The sequence below is a fragment of the Arvicanthis niloticus genome, chromosome 14, assembly GCF_011762505.2.
Source record: "Arvicanthis niloticus isolate mArvNil1 chromosome 14, mArvNil1.pat.X, whole genome shotgun sequence".
NCBI classification, from domain to species: domain Eukaryota; kingdom Metazoa; phylum Chordata; class Mammalia; order Rodentia; family Muridae; genus Arvicanthis; species Arvicanthis niloticus.
In genome coordinates, this window is record NC_047671.1 from 34,488,286 (window position 1) to 34,514,365 (window position 26,080).

Genomic DNA, 26,080 nt, shown 5'->3' on the forward strand with positions numbered 1-26,080 from the left:
TCTCCTCTCTATCTCAGAAGGGATGCTGGCAGAGTAAGTTGATATCCCAGGATTCAATGAGTGGTGGAATAGGAGAGCAGACAAATGGCTCCCTGGCTCTCCAGCATGAGACCCATACTTAGCTGCACACAAGCATCTTAGTTCCACCCAAGTCTCTCTTCGCATCTTAGACTCTTCGCTTTGCATTCCTGGAATGCAGCCATCATAAGAACTCCGCGGTTTCTACTTCCTGGGTCTCTCTTATATCGCCTCCACCTGCCAGGGCCCATTAAATCTCAGCTCATTCTGCTTCTCTGTTTTGAGAGCTCGGGATTGCCTGGGAACTTGGATTGCTGGAAAATAAACTCTGGCTCCTTCTTCCTGACCACACTGGACTTCCGAGTTGCTATTCGCAGCTCCTGAATTGACTCAGAAGGTGCATATGACGATGATTCCTAATCCAGGGTTGAGCAATCCCGCACTGAGTCTGCTCTGGCTTCCTGAGAGCAGGGAAAGGCTTGGGAGGAAAAAAAAAAAAAAGAAGCAAGGCATGTCCATGCCAGGGCTGCCCACCACGCTCTCGTCCATTCAGCAGACTATCCATGGGGACCATCAGAGCCGTCCTGAGCCCTTGCTTCCCCTTCATGGCTTGTCCTTTTTCTATGCTTTAGGTCTATATGACTTTATATAGTCTTGTCTATCATGCCTGTTTCTTGATGTATTACAGATGGATGAATCTGGAAGGTTTCTTTCTTTCTCAGTCATCCCTAAATTTTGAGTCTGTCATCTCATAGGTGTCAGAGCTGAACAGGTCTTAATTTCCTCTCTTTGTAGTATGTGTGTGTACCTGAAGATAGTCTTAATCTCTTCTCTTTGCAGTTCACATGTGTGTGAGCGTGTGCGTGCGCATGTGGGGTTTACTCTTGCCACAATACATGTGTGGAGATCAGAGAACAACCTTAGGTTGTTCTCATCCTGCACTTGGCTTGAGAGAGGGTCTCTGTTGTTTGCTACACATAGGCCAGCTGGCCTGCAAGCTCCCACGGATTCTCCTGTTCCTGCCTCCCATTTACTTAGGGATACTGGGAATTCAGGTATGCACCATCATACCTGGCTTTACTTGGGTTCTGAAGATTCAAAGTCAAGAATGCACACTTGCATGGCAAGTAATTTGCCCACTGCAACATCACCACAGACCCTCCTCTTTCCATTTATATTACAAAATGATGATGATGATGATGATGATGATGATGATGATGATGATGATGATAATGTGATCCTAAGCCCTTCAGTGTAAGTGAGTGCTTTAAGCTCAAAAAGAGAAGCCATGTATATGGAATTGAAGAAGAGGAAAAGAGGTAGCACTGTTTCAAAATGAGTCCTCTGTATCAATGTATTCAAGAACCTAAAGTTCTTTTTAGAACTTAAATGTGTGTGAAGCAGTGGAGGGTCAGGAATTCATATCTAGTCTCACCTTCAAGATGAATTTGGTGTTAGACTGAGCCGAATGAAACTCCATCTTAAACAATGTGGGGTGTTTTTGTTGTTATTGTTATTGTTGTTGTTGTTTTTTTTTTTAATCTTGTGTTTTATAGTCAACATTATTTTAATGTTTTAATTAAAATTTTTACACTCTGGAGGCCTAGAGAGGTACCTATGCCATATCTTGGTTTAAAAGGTATCTCTTTGGCTAACGTATCACCTCTTTATATATATATATAAAACATGACAGCACTGGGTGCTGGCAGACCATCTTTATGCCAGGGCCATAGTGACCTCACAAGGTCCAGAAGAGAACCAAAGTGACCTCTATTTGTATACATTTTAAACAGGAAGCTGTTTTCAGAAATAGCTAGGGGACATGTCTCAGTCACATATGTCTGGCATCAACTTGGGGGCTGGGTTGGAGACTCTACAGTCAGGGTTATAGCTCACTGCTTTCTCCTCATAGCTTACAAAGTCTGGCACGCCTAGTGCTCCATGTCCTATCTTCATCCAAGACATTAGCATTTCTTACTTTAGGTAGTGGGTTATTTGATGTTTTATGACTTGTCCTCATTGTTATGCATGGTACCTCCAATAAATGCTTAGTAAGATAAATAAATAAACAAACAGATGATGACTGATTTTGATTTACTAAGAGAGGTTTATAAGACACAATTCTAATAAGGAGGAAAGTCATATATTTTTAAAATGTGGAGACCAGTAAAACATCTGCTCCTCAAAAATTTTGCCCTGACTCCTAGCCTGGTTCAGGGGTCATTCTCAAGCACCCACTATGGAGGGACCTGTAAAAATAGAAAGGAAACATTTTGTAAGAAAACTAGAAACAACATAGCCAACATTTTAAATAAACATATACTCAGGATTCCTTAGAAATTTCTATTCAACTATAATTGCTAATCTCTACATGTATGGAAATGTAATATCTCTCTTTCTCACACACAAACACACACATATATGCACACACACACACACACATACGTGAATATGCATGCTCACATAAGTTTGTACATCTACACATTTTGAGCCTGTAGTTTAAAACTTGCTTAGAGACCTCAAAAAGAAGACTTGAGTAGTCAATGAGGTAATGAAGTAACTCTGGGAAAGGTGATTGTTAGTACAATTCACAGTATATAATTGATGTTTTCAAAGTTAAACAAGGGATCCTACATTATTCACTAGACTTTTGGCAAACTACCAAGCAACCAAGTCTTGGTTCCAGGATAGAAAGATGACCTTATTCAATTATTATTCAAGAAAAGAAAAGGGGGATAGCTGCTTTGAAATTGTCAGAGATGCTCTGCAGCAGGGATTCTCAACCTGTGGGTCGAGGCTCCTTTGGGGGTTGCATATCAGATATTCTGCGTATCAGATCTGATATTTATATTACAATTTATTCCAGTAGCAAAATTACAGTTACAAAGTAGCAACAAAAATAATTTTATGGTTGAGGGTCACCATAACATGAGGAACTGTATTAGGAAGGCTTAGAACCACTGTTCTAGAGTAACAGACCCAAGAGGATTTTATATATACACATATATACGGCTCTTGCTATTTTAAAGCTACATATTTTAACATGTATATGTTTATGTATTTTTATGTGTTTACACACATATATACATATACATACACATACACATATACATACGTGTGTGTGTATGTGTGCATGTGCTAGCTTTAAAATAGTAACAATGATTAACTCATACCTGTGAGCTGAGAATCTGGTAGTTACTGGTCCTTAAAGCCAAATGTGTCAATAGCCAGAGTATTCCCACACACATTCCTTCTGAAATAGGTTTTTAATCTGAGTAAGTACCAGAATCTTCCATCTGCAATTGGGGTGGGCCTTCCACACCAATCAAGGCAATCAAAACAATTCTTCTGGTGAAGGTCCCTCCCTACTTAGGGGATTCAATTTCAGCAAGCTAACATTAAAACCACGCATAGTAACAATAAATAACAGTCAACCCCTGGGCAATTTAACACACAAATACAACATTTAAAATAATCTTATGCGAACACACAAGTTTATACATTAAATAGATAAATTAATAAATATTTAAAGTAATTAAAATAAAACTTAAAAACAATATTTTTGTCCTGTCTTATGTTTATTTTATACTAGAAATATAATTCACTAAAAAGTTCCACAACTCTTTAAAAGTCCCAATACTTCAAAATCTCAAATATCATAATTGTAAGATTGTATTAATATAAAGAACAAGTTGCATACATTTAACATATGCCAAGATTATGAGGCATTTTTCCAATTGAAAGTCATTCTTCCTAAGTGACTAGCTTGTGTCAAGTTGACGTAAAATTAAGCAACACAGAACTATACTAGAAACAATATTTTAATATTCTATGTAGTCTCAAAACAACATGTGGCAAAGTGATTTTTTTTAATCTGTTGGTATGATATTTCTTATTTTTGGAGGTCACTCTGGCCATCTTGTTGTTAGCATTCAGGTTTCTAATTATGTGTGATGTCTAATAGCTAACAATCAGCATAGCCAGTGATAACTTCAAAGTAATTTAGTTGCCTTGACATCCCAGACGTGTGAAACCATCAGTCCATTCAAGTCTGATGTCACTAAGTAACACTATCTAATTTAGGCTTATCTCAGACATGTAGTGATTCTCCTGCCTCAGCCTAGTGAGACTATCCTTCTGTCTTAGTCAAGGTTTTATTGATGTGAAGAAACACCATGACCTCCATGACTATTATAAAAGAAAACATTTCATTGGGGCTGGCTTACAGTTCAAAGGATTAGTCCATTATCATCATGGTAGGAAGCGTGTCAGCGTGCAGGTAGACTTGGTGCTGAAGAAGTAGCTGAGAGTTCTACATCCAGATCCAAAGGCTCTAGGAAGAGAAAGAGACACTGAGCCTGGCTTGAGTTTCTGAAACCTCAAGTCCCACCTCCTGGTCCACACTTCCTCCAATTAAGCCTCACCTCCAATAATCCTAAGAGTCTAGGGGGCCATTTTCATTCAAACCACAACAATCAGTAAAATCATATGGTTCACTCTAACCTAACTTGTCCATAAAGGTATTCTTTTTAGATATGTAAAGAATGACCAAAGGATATTATAAAAAATAATTAGTAGTGTATGAATAGGCACTGCATGAACACAAACCTAGCAATTACTGAATGAAATAAGCTAGCTTTTCCACCTCCATTGAATAGCTATAAAAGAGGCTATTTTTCGGAGAGCTGAATCCAACCCAGAAGAAAAGGCATTTCCCAATAAGTATGTGGGTCAATCAGAGAGAGAGAGAGAGAGAGAGAGAGAGAGAGAGAGAGAGAGAGAAGAAAAACCAGGGGAGAGGAGGTGGGGAAGAATTTGAAGCTTAAATATTAGAATGGAACAAACCTAATCCAAACAGGCAGGTATCTGGAAGTAACATTAATTCTTATTTAAAATCTACTTGATTTGAAATTTAAACTGAATTAGATACATTGTTATAATTTTTGCTCATTTCTTCTGAAAGCTAATTGGAATATGTAGAGTTCCAACTTGGTAGTCCTAATATATCCTGGAGGTCTTCATTTTTTTGTTGTTGTTTTTTGGGGGGTTTTGTTTTTTGGTTTTTGGGGTTTTTTTGTTTGTTGTTGTTGTGTTGTTGTTGTTTTAATCCCAGAGTCTAACTTCATGGGACTCATCAATACTCAGATCTATCCCATCGTCTATCACTCTCTGAGGGTACAGAACAGTAGAAGTGTACAGCCTGGGAGACAAGAAAGAAGGAAGGCTAGCCCAGTACACTCAGGATGAAGGAGCCTTCCATCAGTGGGATAGTCAGGTCTTTATAAACAGCAATGTGTCCTTTCTTTGCTTTTGTAAACAGGAACGTTAAACAAACCTTTTGTTTTGTAAACAGATCTTTAAACATGCAAAAGAACACACACACACACACACACACACACACACACACAAAGTAACCGGAAGTCAGTCACGTCAACATTACTCTCTGTTTATTTGTCAATCGTGGGCTGGAATTCAGCTAACCTAAACTTTGCTAAATGTTAATATAGCAACTGGCAGCATTTTATTTATTTATTTATTTTGAAGAGTCCAGGAGTCATGAAAATACAGCTCAGGACATTGATCTAAGTTTTGACAGATATTTTGAGTCAGCATAACATCTGAGCTCAGAAATGAAGCTCCAGCCAGGCATGTACCTTTCAGAAAAAGACTTTCCCTATAAATAAAGTTGTTACACAAAACCACCGGCAGCATCATACCCTAAGCATTTTGGCCAATGATAAGTGGAACACTAATGGAAACTGACTATTTCGAACATGTCCCCATGAACTAATAAACTAAGCATCCAAAGCATCTGGAATTACTTGCTTGGCTATGGGCTGTCATACAGTTTATCGTCCCGGAGCCTATCTGACGAGCTGGGGCTTGGAAAGGCCCCAGTAATTCTGCCGCTGAACTAAATTCCATTTTGAGCGAGCAGGAGCATTTGTTGACCACCCAGACAGGAGGGAACAGAATAGCGAAGAGAATGGCTTATCATGCTCAAATAATACACGCAGCGGAGAAGAATAGGAGCTCTGCGTTATTTTTAAATTGTACCTGGCCAGCATGTCGGTATTGATTGAAGAATCCAGCGGACAAAAATCATGTCTGCATTCAGGGCTGAAGAGGCAGTTATCCACTCTCTTGTCAACCAAGTTAGATCAGTCTCTCTTGTTTAGGGCAATAGTAATCAGGCTCTGAGCACCTTCCGGGGACCTCTAAAGAAAATGTGGCTTCCATCTCCCAAACCCGTCCTCCAAGAAACTTTTATAAAAGAGTCTCCCTGCCCTTCATGAAGAACAGCAATTTGATGTGAAAATATTTGCTCTTAAGGGGTAATATGTGTGGTCCTGTATCAGCCACTTGGGGCTAAATATCAGCCAGCCTGTTGTGGATGAAAGTGTACTGGGGTTGCACAAAGTGCACAGCTGGGAAAGTGGGATGCTCGGCCATGAGAGCAGGCTGCTCTCTCTGTCAGAAGATGGACGTTTATCTTCCAGCGGAAGGCTTTGATGTTATTCATATGCTAACAATATCTCCACTTCCTTGCAGCACTCAATGCAAGGGGAATAAAAGACATCATTTGCTGACATAGGGCTCGGCATACTCTGTCCAGCATACTGATCGCCAACCCACAATCCCCTTCACAGCCAAGCTACTGTGCAGCCTTTAAATTGTTCCTTTAACACTTCGGGATTCCGGTCAAAATAATTTACCATTTTATAGAATAAAACGATGAGACAAAGAACTCTGACTGTGTTTTCCTTCCACTCCTGAAGTGTAGCCTCAGTGCCCCGGGGGCTCCTTTCATCTCCTCTAAGTGTTGGCATATGATGTGATTGTTAACATAGCTGGCCACCAGATGAAGCGAATTATCTAAACTGCCAAGCTTCCCACTTTCTTTCCAATTTAAACATCAGTTTAACACAGAAACTGAAGGGTATTATGAAAACTTTAATATGAACCATTTCAGACACGAGAAAAAAATATTGGAAGGGTTTTTTTTTTTTAAGAGTCAAACAAATAAGCATGTTTGATCCCCCACCCCCACTCCCACCCCCCAAAGACTAAGAGATACAGGTATCAACTGAGCACACACTGCATACTCCAAACCACAGCCAGAGAGAAGGGCTTCTTTGTCCCTAGTAAGCAAGGGAGGATTTTTCTAGAGAAACTGGTTAGGTCATTGACTAAAGACAAATGACCTCTGCCAAGAGCAGACTTCCCATTCAAAGCATTACAGAATACATACCATCTAGAGGATGGTCTGGAGCAAAAGGCATAGGCCTGTTGGTATGATAAAGGTCCTTTGCCTTATATAACTCGCTGTGTTCATGGAAATGTTTTCCCCATTTGGATCACTAGCTGTTAACAGAATGTGCAAGCATATGTCCTGTGTATCTCTTTGAAAATGAGATACTTCCTAGCTGATTCATAACAATAAAAGTCGATGCTTTTTTACACAAAGCAGAACATGCATTAGTATATTGCACTCCAGTTAGAGCATAGAAATTAGAACCAAAAGGAAGGGAATTATTAACAGACATAAACTTTAATCTTTTTAAAGTCTCCATGGTATGTATGGTGGTATCAACATGCAAAATAAGTTTTTAGAATAAAAATGTGTCCACATCAAAATTAGAGATTTGAAATTTAAAATATTTGAAATTATACAACTGAGTTTAAATTATATATGTTACATATAATTTATTTATTATATATAATTTGTTATATATGTATATATACATATATATATATATATATATATTCCTGAAAGTTAACAACATTACAGATTTTCCTCTGGAAAATAATAATTTTATTCAGATTATATTAAGTACTTATAAAAAGACAGGATGCAGAGAGACAGAGAGAGACAGAAACAGAGAGACAGATAATTTGATAAGAGAAAGGAAATGATTTAAAAAACAAAGACTTGTTGCCATATAGAACTGTTCCAAATACTATTTTCTTTTTAGGGATATAATACAGGAAAGTACAAGACTATGATATACATATGCATTAATTGTATAATCAAAAATGACATTACCAAGAGTAAAAGGGATACTACCATATAAGGGTTGGAATGCTGTTCACATATGGAATGCACAGGGAATGTTACTGTCAGAGCCAGAGCAGCCATATGCAATGTTCAATGGCACTTCCAAATATAAAATATAAATACAATATGTAATATGCTACAGCATGCTGCATACCAAATGATCAAGCAATTTACTGAGGATTAGCATTTAAGAAACACATACTACCCCAAATCCCATATGCATCTATCAGTGATTACATTTTTACATCATTGGTTTTTATCAGATGGTTGTTACGTTTAAAACAAAATTTCAGCGAATTTTCTGGCTCATTTTCCGGAAATTAGAGAACCAGCTTGCCAAAAGGGACATTAAGGATCACGTGGTGCCATTTTGAAATGGAAGAACCGGAGTCTAGAAATGTTGAGTCACTCGCCCAGGATTAAGACATTTAACAATAGAGTTCAGATGTCCTGACTCTCAGGCCAGGCTCCCCATGAAAATTCCCCTTGTCAGTTCCTTCTCAAAACACGTGCATGTATTTTTAATTCTCACCAGCTCCTCTGGTGCCCAGTACAACAGTCATCTGTAGAAACAGCCAGCCCTGGGTCTGACACTATAACAACACTGTTCTATTCTCAGTGTGATTCCATGGAGCCTGAACTCTCACTTCCCTTGAATCCCACTGGGGAACGGGGAGAGGAGGGGGGATGTTGACCTTGATAGAAAAACAGACATGGCTTCATTAAAGTCATCGCAGAGTTGAAAGTGTTTAATCCTGAAATAGACTCCACAGAGGAAGCCTTTGAAGATGTTTTGTTTTGCCTCCAGAGTGCTTTAAGAAACACATGAATGTGTGCCAAAGCAGCCTTTCCACGGCCGGCCGCCAGCCATAACCAGAAGACCAAGGGGAGGAAGCTTGACAATGAAAAGAGTGTATGGCTTTGGCCCTACACCTCAGCATTACCCAGATCTCCTCGCTCCCTCCGCATTACTAAAGAGAGGTGCCTCCCTCACCCCATCACCCTGGGAGTGTTACACCATTCAAGAGGAGTGCCACATCTCTACCTAAAAATATTAGCGCTAAGGAATCTGGTGAATCACTCAACATGCATTTCTTATCCCAAAAGAGCCCTGGGAGTTTTAGAGATTGAAATGTTGAACATCTAGGCAGGTTCTTAGTAAACCAAAGTACTGTAGTAGCCATCTGGCCCCGAATATCTTCTTTTTTATATCAAGAGAGTTGGAGATCCAGCCAAGTGCATTCTTTCGGAAACAGTATGAGAGGAATTCAGTGGCTCTGTTCGTTCCAGCATTAACAGCATTAACAGCCACACCAAAGCCTCTAGCTTAGGTTTGAGAAAAAGATAATTGTTTTAAATTTTACCAAAATAGACAATGTTTATTTATATCAAACATGGAAATGCTTGGTCTTCTATGGAGTGCTGAATCTGGGATCCTTTAAAGACTTAGAAGGATTTGTTTATTAAAATTTAAAACTATTTCTCAGTCATCTAATTTAATCATTCAGCATCGTTCATAAGGCTCTGAGCACTGCCACTAACCAGAGACATAAAAGGACTCCGGTCCCAAATTGACAAGCCGGTTTCTTTCCAGCTCAGTGAGCCCCCACACGCCCATTGATTCAATTACAATGAAAACTGGCTGATGGTTTCTGAACTACCAACAAGGTACTTTTAAACAGTAAATGTAGCACGTAGACATAGCTGTGTGCTGCTCCGTGCCTGCTTGCCCCCCTCCTGTTAGCCAGCCTGATGCACACCAGACTGAGCTGGAGGAAAGGAAGCTGCCCCAGGGTGTGTGGGTGCAATGAAAGGCATTGGTTGTCACTGCTTTAGAGAACTGGTTCAGTTTATTAGACGGAGTTGGGTGGAGAAGGGGATCCTTATGCCCCTGGGAAAGTGGGCAGGGACTCTGGGGCAAGCTTTGTTTGGCCAGAACAGGGGTGTTAGAAGATTTACCAGCCATTTTTTGTTGTTTTATTGGTTTTGTTTTTTGTCAGTTTCTTAAAACACAAAAATCAATAACCTGCAGGTGTTGCACTCATATGACTAAAATATGTACCCATCTTATCACAGATACGTTGTGATTGACAGTTTAGAGAACTTACTCCTCTAAAATGAGGCCCAGGAATGTTATGCTTGAATATTAATTCTGGCTGGCTGTCAAGTTTACTCTCTGTCTGTACTAGAGTTTTATTTGCATAGACATTGGGACCACTGATTTTAAATATTGGTATAATAATTAACTATTTCTAGAGCCTATAGTGATATAGAATCATTACTTTGAAAAAGCCAGCAAATTGTTTGGTAACAGAAGAGTCCACATTCACTCTAAGTCAGTGGTTCTGAACCTGTGGGTCTCAAACCCTTTAGGTGTCACACATATCAGATATCTTGCATATTTACATTATGATTCATAACTAGTAAAATTATAGTTATGAAGTAGCCATGAAATAACTTTATAATTGAGGTCATCACAACGTGAGAAACTGTATTAAACGGTCACAGCATTAAGAAGGTTGAGAACCACTGCTCTAAGTGATCATCTAGCAAATTCCCTGTGTGAAGTGAGGCCCAGGGGTTGGCACTACAGCCATCGTCCGGTAAATTGTTGAAAATACAGAATCACAAAAGGCCACAGACCCCACAAAGCTGAGGGGATAACTAAATGACATCCACAGGTGATATGTACGGCACTTACATGTGAGAAGTATTAATGCAGTTATCTTTATGCTGTTGGAATCCAACAAAAAAAATTCAAACCTTCTGCAAGATCTATATTACTTCCTACAGCCAAAGAAAATATCAACTTCCTATTGACATATATTTAATTAAGTCTCAGGGCTGACCAAATCAGCCATCTCCTTGACACCACTTGGGAAATCTGTTTTCTTACATCCCCAGCTCATCAAATATTTTAGAATAAAAAAATATATATATAAGGCTGAATCTTCAACAAATGGTGCTGGTCAAGCTGGTTGGCTGCATGAAGAAGAATTCAAATAGATTCAGACTTATCGTGCTGCACAAAACCCAAGTCCAAATGGATCAAGGACCTCGACATAATTCTAACAGAATCTGATAGAAGAGTAAGTGGGGAATAGGCTTGAACTTACAGTACAGGAAACGACTTTCTGAACAGAACACTGGTAGCACAGGCACAAAGAACAACAATTAATAAATGGGAACTCATGAAACTGAAAGGTTTCTATATGGCCAAGAATAGTATTATTTAGAAAACAAACAGAGATTTACCAATGACACTATGTCTCAGTTTGGAGACACCATGACCAAGGCAACTCTTATAATAGACAACACTTAATTGGGGCTGGCTTATAGTTTCAGAATTTCAGTCCATTATCATCATGGCAGGAAGCATGGCAACATCCAGGCAGGCATAGCTCTGGAGGAGCTGAGAGTTCTACATCTTGATCCAAAGACAGATAGAAGACTGGCTTCCACTTGACTAGGAGGCAGTCTCAAAGCCCACCTCCACAGTGACTCACTTACTCTAACAAGGCCACACCTCCTAACAGTACCGCTCCCTATGGGCCAAGCACATTCAGATCATTACAATATCCAATACATGGCTAATATATAAAATATATTATATAATATATTTATATAATATATAAAGAACTAAAGACAAACTAACAAAAAACTGGGGCATCAAGAAAACAAACAACCCAATTAAAAATTGGGGTACAGATCTAAACAGAGTGTTCTCAAAAGATAAAACACAAATGGTTGAGAGAAGTTAAGGAAGTGTTCAATATCCTTAGTCACCAGGGAAATGTAAACTCAAACTACTTTGAGACATCATCTTATACCAGTCAGAATGTCCAAGATCAATAAAACAAATGACAGCTCACTCTGGTGAGGATGTGGATTAAGGGAAACACTCACCCATTGCTGGTGGGTTTGAAAACTTGTATAGCCACTATGGAAATTGGTGTGGTGGTTCCTCAGAAAGCTGGGAATCAATCTCTCTTAAGATTCAAATATCCCACTCTTAGGAATATAGCCAGAGGACATACAGCCTACTGCAGAGACACTTGTTCAACTATGGTAACTGCAACTATCATCATAATAGCCAGAAACTGGAAATAGCCTTGATGCCCACCAATGTATGGTGGATAAAGAAAATGTGGCAAATTTATGCAATAGAATATTACTCATCTGCTTTTATTTATTTATTTATTTATTTATTTATTTATTTAAAGAAGACACTCACAGGTAAATAGGACTTAGAAAGAAATTATCCTGAGTGTAGCAACCCTGACCTCCCCCCAAAAAATAAATAAAAGACAAATATGGTATATATTTGCTTATAAGTGTTTGTTAGCTTTTATGTCTTTGATAAGTAGTCTACAAATGGTATAGGCACAAAGATTAGGCATAAAGTAAGTGACTAGAGGGGAAGGAAAGTTCTCACTAGAAATAGTAACAGAATAGATAGTAGTGGGTAGATAAAGAAGGTGATATGGAGCAGGAGAATCAAATTGGGAAGGGAGAAAGAGGGACATAAGGGAGGGAATATGGGGGCAGAGAGCTAAAACTTGGAGCTATTTAAGAGGCTGTATGGAAACCTAATACAGTAGAAGTTTCTTAAAATATATACATATATGAAAGAAATCTAAGTGGGATTGCCAAATAATGGGAAGACAAAGCTCCAACTTGACATGCAATGAGACCCCCAGTGCCGAGAATGGACTATATCTAATTGAGTTGTTGGCCAAGGGGTCCCTTGAAAACTTCTAAAAACCTAGACTATTTCCAAGGCTATTCATTGCTCCCATAAACTGATGGCATTGCCTGATTGTTGAAGACAACATCTATATAACTCGATTAACATGGAGAAGTCAAGTGGGCACCTTCCTCTAGTCATCACTTCAACTGACAAGAGTTCAGGTTCTGGAAGGTTCTCTGCACACTACCCAAAGAGAGAGAAACTAAACATCAACCCAGCTATAAACCTTCAATCTACAATGGTGAGCTACCAGCAAAATAAGATGGTGCATTAGTGGTACAAAACTTGTGGAAGTAACCAACCACTATCTGATTGGATTAAAGAACCACCCCATGAGAAGGAAACTATGCATACATACACTTTCAGGTAGACAAGAACCTGAAATTAGAAGGGATAGAATAATATAGGACAATTTGTCCAATCTAGGTAGGCAACTTGTATCAATATCAATTGGTTCTGAGTTTATTGTGTGAGCGTTTTGTGAGTTGAGAATTTACTATTACGAATCTGACTGGTAAATTACAGGACTCTTAGAGTCTTGATTTTATTGGGTTACAGGGATTTGTGACAGCTAGCCACAGGGGGCAGATGACTGAAATGAGCAATTCAGAGGCTGGCAAATCACAGGAAAACTGGGAAGACCACAGCTTGCAGCTCCAAATGGGGGAGGGGAAACCACCATGTTACTGGAGCATAGCTGGCAATAGCTTGGGTTGATATTTTTTTAATTATTACACACAAAGTTGTGGTTTGTTGGGGATTGGTTCTACTGCTTTGAATTAATCCAGCCCCCAAAACTGGGAATCTGCATGTCCAAACACTCAAGGTCCTTGTCCCCAATTGTTTTTTTTTTTTTTTAAATAGGACATTTTCTTTATTTACATTTCAAATGTTAACCCCTTTCCTGCCCTCCCCCTACTGCCTCAAAACCTTATAGCCCATTCCCCCTTTTCCTGCTTCTATGAGGGTGTTCCCACATCCACACACTCACTCCCATCTCCCCACTCTCACATTTCCCTACACTGGGGCATTGAGCCTTCAGAAGACAAAGGCCCTCCTCTCTCACTAATGCCTGACGTGGCCATCCTCTGCTACATAGGCTGCTGGAGCCATGGGTCCCTCCATGTGTACTCTTTGGTTGGTGGTTTAATCCCTGGGAGCTCTGGGGGGTGGGGGAGTGGGAGAAAGGGAGTCTGGTTGATTGATATTGTTGTTCTTCCTATGGGGTTGCAAACTTCTTCAGCTCCTTCAGTCCTTTCTCTAACTCCTCCATTGGGGACCCTGGGTTCAGGCCAATGGTTGGCTGAGAGCATCCACCTCTATATTTGTCAGGCTCTGGCAGAATCTCTCAGGAAACAGCGGTATCAGACTCCTGTCAACATGTACTTCTTGGCATTCACAATAGTGTCTTCGTTTGGTGACTGTATATGGGATAGATCCACAGGTGAGGCAGTCTCTGGATGGCTTTTCCTTCAGTCTCTGCTCAACACTTTGTCTTTGTATTTGCTCCCTTGAGTATTTTGTTTCCACTTCTAAGAAAGACTGAAGCAGCCACACTTTGGTCTTCCTTCTTCTTGAGCTTCATATGGTCTATGCATTGTATCTTGGGTACTCTGAACTTTTGAGCTAATATCCACTTATCAGTGAGTGCAGTGTGTGTTTTGTTATGACTGGGTTACCTCACTCAGAATGATATTTTCTAGTTCCATCCATTTGTCTAAGAATTTCATGAATTCATTGTTTTTAATAGCTGAGTAGTACTCCATTGTGTAAATGAACAAAATTTTCTGTATCCATTCCTCTGTTGAAGGACATCAGGGTTCTTTCTAGCTTCTGGCTATTATAAATAAGACTGCTGTAAACATAGTTGAGCATGTGTCCTTGACATATGTTGGAGCATCTTTTGGGTGTATGCCCAGGAGTGGTAGAGCTGGGTCCTCAGATAACACTATGACCAATAGTCTAAGGAACTGCCAGACTGATTTCCAGAGTGGTTGTACCAGCTTGCAATCCAGCCAACAATGGAAGAGTATTCCTCTTTCTCCACACCCTCAACAGCAACTGCCATCACCTGAGTTTTTTATCTTAGCCATTCTGACTGGTGTGAGGTGGAATCTCAGGGCTGTTTTGATCTTCATTTCCCTGATGACTAAGGATGTTGAACATTTCTTTAGGTGCTTCTCGGCCATTCATTATTCCTCAGTTGAAAATTCTTTGTTTAGCTCTGTACCCCATTTTTAATGAGATTATTTGGTTCTCTGGAGTCTAACTTCTTGAGTTCTTTGTATATATTGGATATTAGCCCTCCATTGGATGTAAGATTGGTAAAGATCTTTTCCCAATCTGTTGGTTGCCATTTTGTCCTATTGACAGTGTCCTTTGCCTTACAGAAGCTTTGCAATCTTATGAGGTCCCATTTGTCTATTGTTGATCTTAAAGCATAAGCCATTGGTGTTCTGTTCAGGAGACTTTCCCCTGTGCCCATGTGTTCAAGGTTCTTCCTCAATTTCTCTTCTATTAGTTTTAGTGTATCTGATTTTTATGTGGAGGTCCTTGATCCACTTGGACTTCAGTTTGTACAAGGAGATAAGAATGGATCAATTTGCATTCTTCTACATGCTGACCTCCAGTTGAGCCAGCACCATTTGTTGAAAATGCTGTCTTTTTTCCACTAGATCATTTTAGCTCCTTTGTCAAAGATCAAGTGACATAGGTGTGTGGGTTCATTTCTGGGTCTTCAATTCTATTCCATTGATCTTCTTGCCTGTCTCTGTACCAACACCACACAGTTTTTACCACTATTGTTCCGTAATACAGCTTGAGGTCAGGGATGGTGATTCCCCCAGAAGTTCTTTTATTGTTAAGAATAGTTTTCACTATCCTGGGTTTTTGTTATTCCAAATGAATTTGCAAATTGCTTTTTCTAACTCTATAAAGAATTTGGGTTGAAATTTTGATAGGGATTGCATTGACTTTTTAGATTGGTTTCAGTAAGATGGCCATTTTTACTATAATAATCCTACCAATCCATGAGCATGGGAGATCTTTCCATCTTCTGAGATCTTCTTCAATTTCTTTTTCAGAGACTTGAAGTTCTTGTCATACAGATCTTTCACCTGTTTGGTTAGAGTCACACCAAGGTATTTTATATTATTTGTGACTATTATGAAGGGGGTCATTTCCCTAATTTTGTTCTCAGCCTGTTTATCCTTTGAATAGAGGAAGGCTACTGATTTGTTTTAGTTAATTTTCTATCCAGCCATTTTGCTGAAGTTGTTTATCAGCTGTAGGAGTTTTCTGGTGGAACTTATGGGGTCACCTAAGTCTATTGTATCATCTGCAAATAGTGATATTTTGACTTCTTTCTTTCCAATTTGTATCCCTTTGACACTTTTTTTTTTTTTTTTTTTTTTTTTTTTTTTTTTTTTTTTTTTTTTTTTTTTTTTTTTGTCTAATTGCTCTGGCTAGAACTTTAAGTACTTTAAGTACTATATTGAATAGGTAGGGAGAGAGAGAGAAGGCAGCCTTCTCTAGTCCTTGATTTTAGTGGGATTGCTTCAAGTTTCTCTCCATTTAGTTTAATGTTGACTACTGGTTTGCTGTATGTTTTTACTATGTTTAGGTTTGGGCCTTGAATTCCTGATCTTTCCAAGACTTTTACCATGAAGGGGTGTTGAATTTTGTCAAACGCTTTCTCAGCATCTAATGAGATGATCATGTGGTTTTTTTTCTTTGAGTTTATTTATATAGTGGATTATGTTGATGAATTTCCAAATATTGAACCATCCCTGCATTCCTGGGATAAAGCCCCCTTGATCATGATGGATGCTTGTTTTGATATGCTCTTGCATTCGGTTTGTGAGAATTTTATTGAGTATTTTTGCATTGATACTCATAAGGGAAACTGGTCTAAAGTTCTCTCTCTTTGTTGGTTCTTTGTGTAGTTTAGGTATAAGCATAATTGTGACTTCATAGAATGAATTGGATACTGTTCCTTCTGTTTCTATTTTCTGGAACAGTTTGAAGAGTATTGGTATTAGGTCTTCTTTGAAGGTCTGATAGAATTCTGCACTAAAACCATATGGTCCTGGGCTTTTCTTTGGTTGAGAGACTTTTAATGACTGCTGCTATTTCTTGAGGGGTTATGGGACTGTTTAGATGGTTTATCTGACCCTCACTTAACTTTGGTACCTGGTATATGTCTAAAAAAATTGTCCATTTTATCCAGATTTTCCAATTTTGTTGAGTATAAGCTTTTGTAGTAGGATCTGATGTTTGTTTGTTTGTTTGTTTGTTTGTTTAATTTTCTCAGTTTCTGTTGTTATGCCTCCCTTGTCATTTCTGATTTTATTCATTTGGATACTGTCTCTGAGCCCTCTGATAGGTCTGGCTAAGGGTTTATCTATCTTGTTGATTTTCTAAAAAACAAACAAACAAACAAACAAAAAAACAAAAAAACAAAAAAACAAAAAACCCCAGCTCTTGGTTTTGTTGATTCTTTGTATAGTTCTGTTGTTATGCCTCCCTTGTCATTTCTGATTTTATTCATTTGGATACTGTCTCTGAGCCCTCTGATAGGTCTGGCTAAGGGTTTATCTATCTTGTTGATTTTCTAAAAAACAAACAAACAAACAAACAAACAAACAAAAAACCCCAGCTCTTGGTTTTGTTGATTCTTTGTATAGTTCTTTTTGTTTCTACTTGATTGATTTCAGCCTTGAGTTTGATTATTTTCTGCCTTCTACTCCTCTTGAGTGATTTGCTTCTTTTTGTTCTAAAGCTTTCAGGTGTGATTTCAAGTTGCTAGGGTATGATCTCTCCAGTTTCTTTTTGGAGGCACTTAGAGCTATATGTTTGCCTCTTAGCACTTTAGCACTACTTTCACTGTGTCCCACAAGTTTTGGTATGATGTGCTTTCATTTTTATTAAATTCTAAAAAGTCTTTAATTTCTTTCTTTATTTCTTACTTGACCAAGTTATCATTTAGTAGAGTGTTGTTCAGCTTCCATGTTTATGTGGGCTTTCCATTGCTTTTGTTGTTATTGAAGACCAGCCTTAGTCCATGGTGATCTGATAGGATGCATGGGATTATTTCAATCTTCTTGTATTTGTTGAGACCTGTTTTGTGACCAATTACATGGTCAGTTTTGGAGAAGGTACCATGAGGTGCTGAGAAGAAAGTATATTCTTTTAGGATGAAATGTTCTATAGATATCTGTTAAATCCATTTGGTTCATCACTTCTGTTAGTTTCATTGTGTCTCTGTTTAGTTTCTGTTTCCATGATCTGTCCATTGCTGAGAGTGGGGTGTTGAAGTCTCCCACTATTATTGTGTGAGGTGAAATGTGTGCTTTGACCTTTAGTAAAGTTATATATATATATATATATATATATATATATATATATATATATATATGCCCTTGCATTTGAAGTATAGATGTTCAGAATTGAGATTTCATCTTGGTAGATTTTTTTTTCCTTGACGAGTATGAAGTGTCCTTCCTTATCTTTTTTGATAACTTTTGGTTGAAAGTCAATTTTATCTGATATTAGAATGGCTACTTCAGCTTGTTTCTTGGAACCATTTGCTTAGAATTTTTTTCCAGTCTTTTACTCTGAGTTAGTGCCTGTCTTTGTCACTGAGGTAAGTTTTCTGTATGCACTGGGTACTGTTTACATATCCAGTCCATTAGTCTATATCTTTTTATTGGGTGATTGAGTCCAGAGATATTAAGGAAAAGTGATTGTTGTTTCCTGTTATTTTTGTTGTTAGAAGTGGAATTATGTTTGTATAGCTCTCTTCTTTTGGGTTTGTTGAAAGATTACTTTCTTGCTTTTTCTAGGTATAGTAGCCTGGGCTGGCATTTGAGTTCTCTTAGGGTCTGTATGGCATCTGCTTTTATAGTCTCTGGTGAGAAGTCTGGTGTAATTCTGATAGGTCTGCCTTTATATGTTACTTGACCTTTTTCCCTTACTGCTTTTAATATTCTCTCTTTGTTTTGTACATTTGGTGTTTTGATTATTATGTGACAGGAGGAATTTCTTTTCTGGTCTAGTCTATTTGTAGTTCTATAGGCTTCTTGTATGTTCATGGGCATCTTTCTTTAGGTTAGGGAAGTTTTCTTTTATAATTTTGTTGAAGATATTTATTGGCCCTTTAAGTTGGGAATCTTTGCTCTCATCTATACCTATTATCCTAAGGTTTGGTCTTCTCTTTGTATCCTAGATTTCCTGGAAGTTTGGAGTTAGGAGCCTTTTTTTCATTTTTCATTTTCTTTGACTGTTGTGTCAATGTTTTCTATGGTATCTTCTGCACGTGAGATTCTCTCTTCTATCTCTTGTATTCTGTTGATAATCTATGATTCCTGATCTTTTTCCTAGGTTTTCTATCTCCAAGGTTGTCTTCCTTTATGATTTCTTTGTTGTTTGTATTTCCATTTTTAGATCCTGGATAATTTTGTTCAATTCTTTCACCTGTTTGTTTGTGTTTTCCTGTAATTCTTTAAGAGATTTTTGTGTTTCCTCTTTAAGGGCTTCTCCCTGCTTACCTGTGTTCTCCTGTATTTCTTTGAAGGAGTTATTTATGTCCTTCTTAAAATCTTCTATCATCATCATAAGAAGTGATTTTAAATCCAAATCTTACTTTTCCGGTGTGATGGGGTATCCAGGACTTGCTATGGTGGGAGAACTGGGTTCTGGTGATGTCAAGTAACATTGGTTTCTGTTGCTTATGTTCTTATGCTTGTCTCTCGCCATCCGGTTATTTCTAGTGCTTCCTTCCCTCACTGTCTCTGACTGGAGCCTGTTCCTTATGTGATCCTGGTTGTGTCAGAACTCCTCAGAGTCCAGCTGTCTTTGTGATCCTGTGATTCTAGGATCTTGTGATCCTGAGATCCTGGGTGTGTCAGAGTTCCTGGGGGTCAAGCTGCTTCTTGGATCCTGAAATCCTGGTGTGACCAAGCTCCTGAGATCCTGTGATCCTATGATCCTGGTGTGTTAGAGCACCTGGGAGTCAAGCTTCCTCTGGGTGTTGTGGGACTGAGTGTGGAGCTAGTGCCCAAGGTCTGCTCAGGGCACTGGCTCAGACAAAAAGGACCCCAATTGGTTTTTGATTGATCAATAAAGGGTCAACAGCTAATGACTGGGCAGATAGACTGAAGTGGGACCTTTGGATTTGTGTGGGCTAGGAATTGGAAGGAACGAGAGAGAATCACCATGATTTGGGGGAGAAAGATGAGACATAAGAGCTGCAGGAGAGCCTTCCGGTCTGGGCCTGAGCACTGAGCAGATCTTGGGTGGCAGCTCTGCCCCCCAACCTTCAAGAACCCAGAGGAAGCAGGGATCCCAGGCACTCTAACTCGGGCAGTATCTTAGAATACACAGCCTTGGTGTATCTATTCATCAAGTATACAGAGCAGACCTGCCCAAACCTCCGATGTCCTGGAATTCCATCTGGATTCAGTGAAGACACAGCATCAGAGGATTATCAACTTACTCTTCCCCCCACCCCTCTTCTAATATCTCAACGCCCTTAATCAGCCTGAAGAAGTTACAGAAGAGTCAGCGCCCCTATTCCCTGGGCTTGGGGACTAATGTGGTTAATAATGGTCTGTCTTTCTAGGGAAAAGTAGTGGTTTTGTTGGAACAGGGAGGATTAGCTAGGACTTATTGCACAGCCATAACCTATTGGTAGAAATCTGTATAATTATTATCAAGATGAAGTTATAATTTCTTAAATGGTACAAAATTTACTTTGATTTCAAATTTAAGGTTTTCATTGGTACGAGCTCCTTATTAATATAAAAGTGAGATGAATATTGATACTCTCATGGGCAATGTGCTTGTATAACACATTTAGGAATACAAGGCCTAGACCCAGTCCTTCCTTAACTTTTTTAACTGATTTGGGATGGTTAACCTATGAGTTAAGGGACTATAGCAAATTTATGGCTTTGAGTTAATTGTTAGGAGGTTAACCATATTTTAATTAGAAATAGCCAAGAGTAGTGAACAGACAACAGTCCAGGTGACCTTACATGGATAGTCAGTTTTCAAAACATCAGAAGTCCATAGAATTGATGCTACAAAAATTTATATAAATGTCCATTCTGATTAGAGACCTGTCTGCTCCTGACAGCTTCCTGTTGTGGATTCTAAGAAGAAATTGAGCATCCTTGGAGTTATGCCAGTTGTGTGGTGACAGCCACTAGGCAAGAATTGCCTCTTTCCATCTACAGACTAATTACTGTCCAGAAGAGGACACACATGCAGAATAGTCGACTGATTATATCTGCCCAGACAGAGTAATCAGCCCTTAATAATCCTGCATCACTAAGGTCTGTCAGATGACTCTGGGCCAGAAGGCTGAATATTTGATGCTCGAACATTCGGTAGTATAGGGGCTTCTCAGGTGTTCAGAGGTCTCTATAAATTGGCTAAGTTTTAGAAGCTATGTTTAGTGTTTCCCATAACTTCAGTTAACTCAGTCATTCTGGATTTCTGACGGGGTTGAAGACCCATAGTCTCATAGCCAATCCTGGCTATTTACTTTGAGAGAAAAGATCTGAGTAGATAGTTTTCAGCTGACATTCATTATAAAGCAAAAAAAAAAAAAAAAAAAAAAAAAAAAAAAAAAAAAAAGCCAGGATCAAAAGTAAGTGTTTTAGTTAGAAGAGATGACTGAGGTTCTGGTTAGTCAACAAAATGATGGACTGGGTATTAGGACTATCTTATACCTCACTGGTACAATTAGGAATAAGTATGCTCTAACTGTATTTTGAGAGAAAAGTTTTACTTTAACAGGAAGAGTGATATGTAGGAGGAGCTAAGTGGGAAGGAGTACTGAGAGGAAGAGATGGAGTAAGGAGAGAAGATGAAGGAGAGGAGAAGCTAGGTGATGAGAGAGAGAAAGAGAGAGGGGGCATAGAGGCAGATGTTCACAGGTCTCCACCAGTCAAAGATAGTCTTTATATCTAGGTTGGGTATTGGATTACCCTTCTGATTGAGCATTACCAAACTTATAAATCCTTTGATTAACATTTAAAAAAAAAATTGTATAAAAGCAAAAAGGAAAGGGGGGCATGGGACAGGGGTTTTCTAGGGAGGGGAAATGGGGAAAGGGGATGGCATCTTAAATGTAAATAAAATAAAATGGAAAAAAAAAAAAAAAAAGAGCTGCAGGAGAAAAAGCCAACCATCCATGTAAGAATTCAGGTAAGTGGCCACCAATCACTTCCCTGATTGGGCCTGGGTTAGCAGGGGTAGGTTTAGGAGTACCCAGCTTTTTAGCAAGTCAGGACATGTCAAAAATTAATCTCTCTCTCTCTCTCTCTCTCTCTCTCTCTCTCTCTCTCTCTCTCTCTCTGTGTGTGTGTGTGTGTGTGTGTGTGTGTGTGTGTGTGTTCCATTCCATCCAGATTGCTCCTGGGCAGGTGCTTGTGGAAACCCCCTGGGCAGCCAAACTCCTGCTACAGTGTTACATTTTTCTCTTTCAAAAGTAACAAAATATGTCAGGCAGTGGTGGCATAAATCTTTAATCCCAGCACTCCGGAAGCAGAGGCAGGTGGATGGATCTCTGTGAGTTTGAGGCCAGTCTGGTCTACATAATGAATTCTAAGACAGCCAGGGATATACAGAGAAACCCTGTCTTGAAAAAGAAAACAAAAAAGAGTAACAAAATAGGCGGCCAATTTTCAATAAAGACCCTGTTATGCCTTGGGTAGGAAATGTCACACTAAGAGGATCATGTGTTGGGGGCTTGGTCCCCATATGGTAGCATTACTTTGAAAGCTTCTGAAAACTTCAAGAAATAGAATCTATTATAAGTAATGGGTCACTTGAGGCAAAGCCCTGTGGCTTCTTGTCTCAGCCCTCCTACTGTCCCTCTCTGTCTTAGTTAGGGTTTCTATTGCTCTGAAGAGACACCATGACCACAGCAACTCTTATCAAGAAAAATATTTAGTTCGGTGCTGGTTTTCAGTTCAGAGGTTTAGACTATCATCATCATGGCAGGAGGCATGCCAATCTGTACCCAGGCAGATATGGTGCTGGAAAGTTAGCTGAGAGTTCTACATCTGGATGGGTAGACAGCATCAGGGAGTGGAAACAACATTGGGTTTGGCTTAAGCATTTGAAATCTCAAAGCCCATGTTTATTGACACACTTCCTCTGACAAGGCCACATTCCAACAAGGCCACACCCATTCCAACAAGGCCACACCTCTTAACAGTGCCACTCCCTATGAGTCTATGGGGCCATTTTCATTCACTATTCTCTCATTCTGCTTCCTGTTCACCATAAAGTAAGGAAGGTACTCAGCCACCCACTCCCAACACCATGATATTCTGCTGGGCCAACTGACCATCAACTGAATCCTCTGATATTCATCCCAATGGGGAAAAGCTAAAATAGTACCCTGTCTATTACTTTCCCACTATGCTAACACCTATACCTCCTTCTGGATATCAAACACACAAGGACCTCACCTAATATCAGTATAATAAGGGGAAATGAGAAGGAACACTGAAGAGTGAGGTGAACATCTGTTGTAATTTCTGACAAAGAGATAAATTTTCTTTTTCACTATGTAGCTGGGACAGAAAGTAAAATATCAGGTCTATTAGGTTTACAGATGCAAATGTCAACCCAGTTTGGATAATATAACAGTCTTTCACATGCTAATTGCCTCTCTATAGCAGTTAAGAGAATCACACAAGACTTGAGCTTCTGTGATGGGGCATTGACTGAAGAATTTTATTTAAAATTAATACTATAATAAACTGTTCGATTTTGTCAGTCAACTACCTAATAAAAGCAGCTGCACTGCCTGCCTGCCAGAGAGGAAGGCACCCCTCTGAGACATCAAATATGGACTTCAAAGATATGGATGTAAAGGATTATGTACAAGAAACAAAATCTGCCAAGGTTTTCTCTTGTTACCAGAATTCAGGGCTTGCTGGAGTCCTAGGTCAGAAATGGATGTTTTGGTACCTATCACAATAGCCTATTGGAGCCATTAAAGATGTGATGGTGGGTGGTCTAAAGAGAGAACTGAACAGCCTCTGGCTCTCTCTAACGTGAGCATGTGAGCTCACACACACAAACTATAAAGAGAACTTGGAACGCAGGAAATTCTGAGTGCTCTCTGTGAGTCAGAGGGAGGTAACCACTCTCCCCTTTGTTCCCAGGAAGCAGCCTAGACTACAAAGAAGAAGAGAAGACAAACACAGTGCAAGGTAACAGTACAGTAAGGGCAATGGGGACAAAACAGAAGGAATATCACAATCCCAGCAACCTGAACTAGCAATGGATTCAAAAACAAAGCAGCATTGTGGATTCCTGTGAAAAGAGAACTCTTCCAGATAGAACTGGATAAATGTGAAACCAAGTGTCAAAGTCAGCAAAAAAACTGACAGAAATCAACTGACATGCAGCTAAGCAGAGGCATTGAAGGATCACTAGGCTGGGGAGATGGCTTTGTGGGTAAACTGCTTGACACAAAAGCATTAGGAACCATGTAAACATCTGGGTGCAGTGACACACACCTGTAATCCCAGTGCTGGTAGGTTGGGGATCCCTGAAGCTTGCTAGGCAGCCAGTCTAGTCAAATTAGTAAACTTTAGGTTTAGGGAGAGAGACATCTTGACTTAAAAAATAAGATGGGGGCCAGGGAGATGGATTGGTAGTCAAGAATACTTGCTTTTTAGCCATGAGTGTGGGGGTTCAGATACCAAGGCTAATGTGATAGGCCCAGTGTGGTCCTATGAACATCTGTAACCTCAGCAATTTGAGAACAAAGATAAAAGGATCATTGGGCCTTGCTGGCTACCATCATAACTCAAACACCCTGGCTCCAGTTCAGAGAGAGACCTTGCCTCAAAGGAATAAGGTAAAGAGCGATAAGAGAAAAACACCCAACTCCTTCCTGTGGCCCCCAGTGCAAACATGTATACACACCCATGCCTGGACATATAGATCAGAAATAATCAATTGATCTTTAAAAATGTTAATGTCTTTAAAAAAAAAATAAGGTGGAGTGATAGACAAATGAACCTGATAGCAATCTCTGCTTTCAACACGTGTGAGCGAAGAAGCACACACACACACACTCATAAGGTATTTAAAAAGAGCCCTTTCCCCTCCTTCCTTTATCTTTCAGAAACACTGCAAGACTGGTCTGCTTCCAAAGGAGCCCTCCAGAGAGAAGGTAGGGTGGAATGACGTTGGTGCTGGGCTGGACTTAGATTCCCATTCAGTTGCTGACTAATAGATACATCCTGGGCAATTATCTTAACACCTGGCCTCATTTTTTCACATTTGTAAACTGGAGATAATTACAGCACGCTCATTGTATATTTATTATATTTTTATAAGAAACAAATCAGTCTTAGCTCGTTCCTGCCAGTAACATATTAACTACTCGGTAAATAAGAGATATTACTGAAGCCAAAGGGAACACACAACAGCAACTTGCAGAAATTACCTGGTGTGGTGTTTTTCTAATTGCTGTGGGCAAATACATGACAAGAAACAGCTTAAGAAAAGGTTCCTTTGGGTTTGCAGTGTGAGGGATACAGGCCTTCACGGCAGGTAGTCATAGTAGCAGGATTGCACGACTGGTCACATGGTCTCCACTGTCTGGAAGCAGAGAAAAATGGATCCTGGTGTTTACCTCACTTTCTCTTTTTTTTATTAAGTCTGAAGCTCTAGACCACAGGATGTTCCGAGCACATTCAAAGTGGATCTTCCCTCCTCAGCTAAACTTTTTTGGCTTCACCCTCAAAGAGACCTGGAGATATGTTTTCAGGCTGGTTCTAAATTCCATCAAGTTGACATCTAACCATTACAACTGGGGTGTTCAAACATTTGATAGTTTTTACATTTCTTTAAGAATAATTGTCTTTCCATAGAAGAGGTTCCCTAAGCACCTTATGGCAGCTTAAGCAATTTGCCAAGGACGTCAGCATCTTGACGGCTTTCTGCACTAAAATTTATGCTAGACTACCAGAGGGGTCTTTGGAACAAATCTGTACAACTTTACATTTTTATAAATAAATAAAAAAAAAAGGAGACTCACAATGGTGCTATCATTGATCTGCCCATGGCCAGGACAATTATCCCACTGTAGAAAATTTAAAAGCCTGTTCTAACCAGAAGCATTCCCCAGCCACAAATGGATAAGCCTAGGTCTGTCCTCAAGGCTTAAAACAACTGTCATATTTTATCCAGTCACTTCTAGCTATAGAAAATGAAAT